The following is a 9,230-nucleotide window of genomic DNA, read 5'->3' as shown; positions in this document are numbered from 1 at the left end:
ATTTTGTAAATAAAAAGATAAAGATTGTTTTTAAAAACTGGAAAAAAAATTTAACCACATTGAACACTTCCAAATATGAAAATCCAGGTAGTCAATAGATATTAAAAATGCTCAGTGAAGGGCAAATTAAGATCTCAGCATAGAGCCGCCACATACCTATCTGACTGGAAAAAATAAAAAATACAAACCTGACAGCACAGCATTCTGGTGAAAATGTGGAACAACAGGAAATCTCACATATTGCTGCAAGTAGAGTAAATTGGTACCTTTGAAAACTGTATGGTGGACCACCAGGTCCTAATGGTGTGGGGATGGTGGCGGCCATGAGGCAGAAGCACTACCTTGAGGCCACGGCTCAGGAACTGCAAGACAGCTGCCCGGGCCAGGCCCGCTACCTCCTCTGGGCCTACAGTTCGTCAAACGATGCTCACAGCCCTTTTGAAGGAACATGTCCATACTGCTTCTAGCTGCTGGTTCTGGATAATTCTCGAGTTCGCCTCAAACCCAAGACCAAACTGACACCCAGGATACAGAAACTTCTTAATCGAGAAGCAAGAAATTACACACTCAGTTTTAAAGAAGCCAGAATTTCGGAAAAGTACAAAAACTCCAAAAGTGTATTGTCGATTACTTGGAAAACATGCAACAAAAACAGTTAAACATCATGGTGAAAGTAGAAGCTTTCTGTCAGCATTGAAGAGCAATCCTACCACTCCTACGAGTAAACTCAGCCTGAAGACACCAGAAAGGAAGACTCTCAGTTCTGCAAACTTAAATCATAGCATGTCTGGTTCCAAAGGCAAGAGCCCAGCATTGATTTTCAGAACACCTACATCTGGACAGTCAACACCCACTTGCTTCTCAAAAAATGTGAACAAAACAAAGAAACACTTCTCTCAACTAAAAATGTTGCTTAGTCAGAGTGGATCCCAAAAGAATTCAATGGTGGACTTCAGAAATTTCTTATCTTCTTTGTAAAGGATGGACTAAGATGCTTTTAATGTGATTTTTGAAATAAAGTTAGAAAATCAGCTTTTTAAAAACTTTTTCCTTTAAATACATGAAAACTTGGGTCCAAAAGCAAACTTTTCTTGGCATTCTTCAATGTTTATGGAGGAAATACCTCATTAGAATTAATAACCTGCCTACCTCACAGGGCAGTTCTGAGAATCAGAAATAGATGAATGGTCCCTGTAAGTAGTAAAGATATATATATGGACATTGAGTGGTTATACTCTTTGCTCCTCCCTTAATTAAGTTTTCATTATCTGTCATTTTTTTTTCATAAGGGACTTCAGACCTGTATGAGAGGGTCTGTTCCTTTCTAGGTGTCTATAATGCTAATTTGGAAAAACGATCAAGTTTCTGTGTTCTTGTTTTCCCACAATCATTTGCATAATTGTATATTAGTAAAATTTGAACATTATTCCTATTTTGCATGCAAAAGTACATATTCTTGATTGTAGACAATTCAGTTGGGTACCAAATTTTTCATTTTTACAGCTTTCTGTTTTTCCTTTCATAATAATTCACCATAAGAGGCCTTTCATTTGCTCTGGCAAAGTCTAAAATTTATTATTTCTAGGTCTAAAATTTACACTAGAATAAAACATAGCATAATAGCTGTCTTAAATATTCTCTGGAACACAAATATACTTTTTTTCAAATAATGGACAAGAATTGTATTCAATCTATTTTTTTAAACCTTTAAATAATAATTTAGGTACTTAAAACTAAAAAAAAAATAAAGAAAACTATATGGTGTATTATTGTTCATAATGCCAAAACCCTATAAATAACTCAAGTACTTATCTATGATCAACAAGCTATATACATTGTGATATATTTAAAAATTTAAATACAGCCCAAAATGAAAGAACCTTAGCTACCCTCAATTCCAGTCACTGAGATTGGGTAAATCTCAAAAAAATAATTTTGAGTGAAATGGAAGCCAATATGTTTCAATTTATAGCATGTCCAAAAATAGGAAAGGTTAAAACATATTGTTTAGGGAAACACAATTATATAGGCTGCTCTTTAAAAGGCAAGGAGGAGAACAGCATAAAAATCAAGACACTGGTTATTTATGGGGGGAAGGAATGCATTAGAATCAGAATGCAGGTAGGGAATGCTGGGCTCCAAGAAATATTTTATCTCATAACCTGGGTGATACTTACATGGATGTTTACCTTACAGCACTTGGTTAAACTATAAATTTATGTGTAGTGCATTTTCATATATGCATGCTTTAGTTCACAGTCATAAGCTGGAAAAAAATGAGAATGATGAAAGAGGAATTAGAGACAGAAAATTTAAGGTGGTTTTCTGTAAAGGAGAGTAGAGAAATTGAAGAAGTAAATGGTGTCCAGAGAGAAGATTTTTTAGGATGGAAGAAATTATAGCATGCTTTACATTGATAGGATTTATACATGGAACATGCCCCTTTACATAGAGATATAACCGATTCAAAGGGCTTACTTTTATACATCATCTTTAGGCTACATGAATATGGAAATGATAAGATATTCTGAAGCTGGTGTTGGCCTAGTCTCCTAAAATAACTCTTTAGATGATGGTGAATTGTAACTAATATTTTTCCTTTTTATATTTTTCCCTCCACAGTATGGGGAGGAACCCAGGCATATAGGTAGTTGATGATCATAAACCAATCCGCTATGTCTGTGTATGTATGTACATCTATAAACATTCCATAGCTATAGCATGTTGTATGACTTCCCAGCGGAACAGGTGGAGTGAGTGGGATGGTGGGGCACATGGAATTAATTTTCACTGTAGGAAATGCAACTCTTGCTTATTAATGAAAATTTGCCCTGCCCTCCCTTCCCAAAAAGGAAGTCAGAGTTCTACATGAGTTTCTTCATGTCTGTTAGCAAGATGACCTTGTAAAAACCTTTCAAAATGAGGAGAAAAATAATGATGCACATTAAAAAGCAATTCACATAAAAAAGAATGCACGTGCGTTGTGCCCATGTATTCTCACAGACTTGGTGATGGACAGAGCGCGCGCTGTGTTTTTTCTTCGGTCGTTCTGCTGGAGCAGTTGATCCCACGCCTGTTTTTATGGGCTTGTAATTCTCCTTTGGCCTACCACAGTGTAACCTCCAAATTGCTGTCTTCTCCTTTTTTGCACATTCTGTCTCTAAATAGTCAAAATTACTCCCTTCATTGGTGTTAGTACATCCTCTCTTCCTTCACAACCTTGATTTTACATGTATACAATGCCTTAATATTTATTGGGTAATATTTAAACTTTGCAGGATTCTAATGTCACCTACCAATTTTTATAATCCAAAACTAAATATGTGTCTATTTGGAATTGTTTAAGTCTCTTTACTAGGGCCTCCTGCTGTCAAAGTAGTTGACTAATTTTAACCTGTGTTTATAATATTATTTCCCACAGATATCCGTCTTGATACAATATTTGGAGAGATGCCACATTCCATCTTTCTGCTCCAATATATCCCCAGCCCTGCTTCCTTTTATTGCTTAGAAGGGCTCAGTATCATTAACAACGGGATATCTCTTATTCACAAAGAATCTTTATTTAAAAAGCAAAACAAAACTGTTTCAATTCGAGTCCAATGCCCACATGGGACAGCAAATCTTTATCAGAGTAGCAAGCCTATTTTAATCTTTATCAAATGGACAATTGTGAATTCATGAAATACCAGGGAGTTAAAATTTCTTTAAAGAAGAAAAAATGTAAACTCCCCCAAAATAAAAGGATCATCCAAAGGCCTTGACAATACGAACTGACTTCTGCGAAGAGCCAAAGAACATTTCTGATACCCTGACTATGTTATATATTTGATTCTACTTGGTGCATGTTTTCAGCCAGGGTATTAGCAGAGCAAAACGTGACATGATAAAGCGAATGTGGCAACCTGGTAATCTGGAGTCGTTTGAGAAGTCAGTAGGTCTTTCCTGAAAATCACACAGGGAGTGGCAAGGGATGAAAACATTACCCAAAGGTAACCTCTGCAAAGGAACCCATTAGCTCCCTGTTTTTACAGTGTCCCTTTTGACAGACCTTCAAGCAAATGTAAATGAAACAAAAGCAGATTTTAAAAGGATTTCTTCTTTTAATACTCCTCTTGATTCTCTACTGAGCTGACTAGTAAAATCTGAGCATTTAAAAAAAAAAAATCCAATGGGGATGAATTGATTCACTCCTGACTGAGACGAAAGTCACTTTCACCACTTCAGCAGATTAAACGACTGTTTATTGAATTTGGGGTCACTTCACAGAAGCTGTTTGACCTCAGCCATTCTCCATCAGCCTCTCCAGCTGGCTCACAGGAATGTGGAGATGCCAGGGGAGGGCCTGTGCCATTGGGTGATATTTGGGGGAGACGCAGGGTTTTTTGACCCAATGGTATGTGCTGGGTAAACCAAGCAGGGCATGTTTGAAAGGCATGGATTTTAGATTCAAACAGCTAGTTTTAAATCCAGGTTAATCATTTCTAACATGTGTAACTTAGAGCAGTGGCATAATTTGCCTAAATCTGTTTCCTCATCTGTTAAATTTGAATCTTCTACAGCCTACATTGTGATTAGCAGAATCACATAAAATGCTCTGTGTAAAAAAGCTTCCAACCCAGTGCCTGGCCCAATAAGAATGTTGATTTCCATTTTCTTGAGGGCTTGTTGGTTTGTCGGTTTCATTTTGCGTTGTCCCATTTCCTTAGTACTGTAATAGTAGGCAGAGACATGAGCATAGTGTAGGAACAATAGGCCAGGTAGAGCACGTCACCAGGGCGGAAAGCCCCAGTGCCTAGCAAGGGGCAAAACTGGGAAAACAATATCACAGGCTAGGACCTTACCCCAGGGTCGCCTTGCCACCGCTAGCATGTTGCTAGGTGCGCAGTTTACATCACCCGAACTTTCACATCATTCGTCACGTGGTTTAGATTAGAGGAGGAAAAAGGGGGCTGGAGAACAGCCTCAAAAGACTCCCTCCCGAGCCCTTGCAGGACCACGCCCTGAAGCATTCAGCCCTCAGAACAGTGAGGTTCTGACTTGCATCCGATAATCTTAGGAACAAAGCCTCCTGTCTGTCGACCGCAGACACAGAGTTTTGGGCCAACTAGAGATAAGTGGGCGTCAGATGGGTTTCAGCTCCAGGCCCAGAAAAGCAGCAAAACCAGAGGAGGTGATGCCGTGGCTGTCAGCAGGACCAACCGCAATGACTCATGACCCTCGACCCTGGCAATGCCCGGTCAGGAAAGACTGACCCTGAAACGGCCACGCCTGGAAAGCTGACGAATATTCTATTGAGATTCTCCCCTGAGACCTCCCCTAAAATCCCCACCTTTAGAAAACAAATAAAATCACCTAAGACGAAGGGCCCAGTGTGCAATCTCTCTCTCCCCCCCGCCCCGACCCCGCACAGGCCTCCACTTTTCCCTTCCCCAGGGATACCCAACCATTTGGCGTCTCTGGGCCACACTTGAAAAAAAAGAGTTGTCTTGGGCCACACATTAAATACATTGTGACATGTAATCACAAAAAAAATTCTCATAGTATTTTAAGTGAATTTACACTATCGCGTTGGGCCGCATTCACAGGCATCCTGGGCTACACGCGGCCTGCGGGCCACAGGTTGAACACCCCAGCCCCACCCCCTTTCTTCCCTCAAAGTGGGAACCGTTGCTTTTTTCCTCCTAGGCTCCAAGGGCACTTCTTTTGTCCCTGTAACTTTTTTCTGCGTCCACTCCTCTGGCTCGCCTCTTCTACCTCCGTGACTTTCTGAATAAACTTTCTCTTATCATTCCAGTTCCTGGCTCTGAATTCTTCCTTAGCCAAACTCAAGGACTAAGTTGTAACTTTACCAGTAACATCTGTTGCTGTTCACCATTAACAATACTAAATATATATATTCCTTCTGTTCCTGTGCTCCTGAGCCATGTTTTAGTAATAAACATGACTCTTTTTTTCTGTGGTTAATGTTCTGACACACTTCCAACAATCAGTCTTAATGTCTAGTTTCTCACCTTCTCTGAAGAGATTAGAATTAAGTCTAACTTCTCGCATCTGCCGCTGGTTCTCTGTGTTATCATTTACATTGCTATGTGGTATATAAGAGCAAGAATAACAAATCCCGATACTGTTCTGTGAGAGTCTTGGCTCTTCTTCGTCTAATTACGTCTATGCTCAGAAGGAAGAAGTTATTTTTCCCCCCCTCAGGCTTCCTGTATGAGTTTATTGGCAATTATTCCCCATTACACAGTGAGCTTCATCAGCTTCCTGTGACCCAATCCAGTAATTATTGTCATGGATCAATACTTTAGAAAATTTCCTTACAAGGAACAACCAGCTAGCTGCTTACAATGGCATTATCTCCAGCCTCAATCTAGTGTGGGCGGGATACTTTCCCATATACTTTGCAATGTGAAAATGTGTACTACTGTTGGGGCCACTACTCTACTTCCAGAACCAGAACACTACTAAATACATCAGCGCATCCTGCTAATGTCAGTACGTCGTCATATGCAGAATGAAACTACAGATTCCCAAGTGATTAGCATGTACTTCCCTTCTTCCCATTTCTATTGAGCTGGAAATGGAAACCATTCCAATAATAATCAGTTGCATAAAAGCACAGAGTATATTCCATAGCTACAAATCAAAGTTATCACTCTCTTCTTCCTATGTCATCTGACCCAGGCAAATGTAAGCAGGGGATGCCTAGCTGACTCTTCCTTCTTGTAAATTCCCTTCTTTGGGGTGGACTCTACCATTTTCCCTTTTATCCATTTGAACTCTCTTGGGATGGGTGGCTTGCAAAGGAAATTGCTCTGTGGCTGCAAGAAATAAATAGTTTTAATTTTACCTCTTAATCTTCACTTTAACTTTCATCTTGAATTCCCCATTTTCAAGTATCTGACTAAATTGATTTGATGCTTAATGCTTGCCAAATAAATAATGAGGTTCTGAATGAGTCCATATGTAATAAGGCAAGGATTTCATTACTCCTAACATTGCTATAATCAGGCAATGATTAAATTATTTCTAACATTCTTAATACCAATGTGAAAATATGCTAAAGACCCAGAACAATTTCAGCCTTCCCACCAAGTTTTGTATTAAGCATGTCAGTTTCCAGCCGTTTATCACAACGATGCAGGAATTGGCCTGTAAGGGTTTATGCTAATGACAATGGAACGAACTCATCCACAGGTGCCCCCCTTTATCTCAGCTCCATCTTTAAAATCATTTACGAGTTTCATAGTAACAACCCTAAGGACCACCAGCAGGAATGCTGATTAACACTTACTAGGGGAAAAAAAGAATTAAATAATCAAACAATTTGCAATTTGTAGAAACCTAGACAGATGTTCAACTCATGGTTATCTTGAGGAGGAGTGGGCAAGCAGCTCTCAACTGAAGAGTGTCTGCCTATTCTTCTTCACCAGGGGTGGGGGGGAGGGAGTAAGGAAATGAGGGAGAGAGAGGGAATCAGGCATGCCTTCTATGGAGGGGCACTCAAAACTATCTTTGGCATAAGTCACATTCCTTCCAGTTTGCAGAAATCAGATTATACCCATTGCATCCAAGGGAGATGCTTAACTCAAATCTCTGAGTTATGTTTATAGTACATTTGGAGTCTGACAGTAGCACCACCCCAGAAATGATTTGCAGCTTTAATGCGTGCCTGCAGGATGGTGATATTGATGAGAAATCTGTATTAGAGCACCGTGAATCATCATTAAAAGGCATTTAAAATTGGCTTGTAAAATATGGCTTTCGCTGCACTCTATGCACTCTCCTGGAAAGATAAAGTAGTGTATTAAAATGATGATATGGATTTTAATAAATATGAAGTCATGGCTACTCTATTACATTGGAATGTGGCAAAAAGAACCCCTGCAGTTTACTTTCAAAGTTAGAAGTTGTGTTTTTATTATTAAATCCATGGGAGGCATTTTATAGAGGTCTGGAGCCAAAGCATAACTTTTTTGGTCACTGAGCTAACCACCGGTCCAGAACTTTTGTTTAAAAAGTTCTATATTGTTTTTGTTGCTTATAAATTCCATTTGTGGATTTATTAGAGGCTGGGAGATTGTTCAATCCGGACATAAAGTAATTTCAAGCTGTCAGAATTTATAATGTGAGGATTTTCCCAGCTACAAACAATCCTGGGTTTTTCAGTGGAACAACAACTTGGAGTTGCGAGGGCGGGGTTGAGCTGGGGTGAGTGGTACAAACCTGGTGCTATTTTGGGGGGCAGATCCAGTATCTTGAAATATGGTTAATTCTCATTACAGTCATTGTACATCCAGATAACTTATATTTGGTGATCCAACTGGCATTTCGTAGTAGCGTGTATCTTATTAGAGCTACCAATTTAATTACATATGAAAACATTCAAATTAGCAAATACATGAAGGAAAACTGCTTGTGCATGGAAAAAAATGTCTTTATTATGGTTAATGTATTTATCCATTAATATAATCATTATCTAATTTAAGACATGTAGGTTCTACCAAAGTATCTTGTTAATGTGGGTTGGAATGCTTGTACTTTTCAGAACAATTTGAGTTAATCCTGTTCTCTTCCTGTGGTTTATAGTACCCAGTTCTTCTCATTCACAGTTTTTTAAACATTTTTGACTTCCTCCCAGGTATCTATTTTGTAGTGATGTTTAGCCAAAATATGTTGCTGATTGTCATTAAAATATTTTATCTAATTTTCTGGAATACATCTTATGTCTAATAAATAGTATAGTCTTAGAGGATGCTGTATGTCAATTTCCTAACTATAATATAGCTTTGACGAGCAGCTGAGTAAATACATGGGGATTAAATCTATCTAAGATTAATGCACTCTAAGAGAGTGGCCACTGGTAATCATTTCATATTGAATGTATCTATATATCTCCATGTCAGTGGTTCCTTAAATTCAACACTTTCATAACTCAAACCATGTACGTATCCACCTGCATATGTATCTCCTCTTTATACACATTTAATAATTTGTTAATCTGAGCCCTGATATTTGCAAGGCTATTCCAGTCTTTGTAACTTCACCCTATAAGTAACTAGAATAAGAACTGGATTTTCCTGAGTCAGGCCAGGAGAACTGCCCCATGTGATTGAAGCTTTCTGTCACATTTGGTTTTGTGAATGCTCCTCTTGTTTCTCTCCGCTTGGCTGGATGACACCATTCTCCTGGCTTTTTCTCTCTTTGTCAGTGAGTGCTTCTCTCGG

The 9,230-nt window shown here is 38.9% G+C and overlaps 1 pseudogene; it reads left to right on the top strand.

Moving 5' to 3' along the window:
- The first annotated feature begins 292 nt into the window (after positions 1-292).
- On the top strand, positions 293-978 carry LOC129066352 (UPF0711 protein C18orf21 homolog; annotated as a pseudogene).
- Positions 979-9,230: the final 8,252 nt, after the last annotated feature.

This window comes from Pteronotus mesoamericanus, unplaced genomic scaffold, assembly GCF_021234165.1.
Source record: "Pteronotus mesoamericanus isolate MK-2021 breed Mesoamerican mustached bat unplaced genomic scaffold, CSHL_Meso_final contig_2, whole genome shotgun sequence".
In the NCBI taxonomy this organism is placed as follows: domain Eukaryota; kingdom Metazoa; phylum Chordata; class Mammalia; order Chiroptera; family Mormoopidae; genus Pteronotus; species Pteronotus mesoamericanus.
Note: the sequence above shows the minus strand (reverse complement) of the source record. Positions and strands in the feature narration are given on the sequence as shown.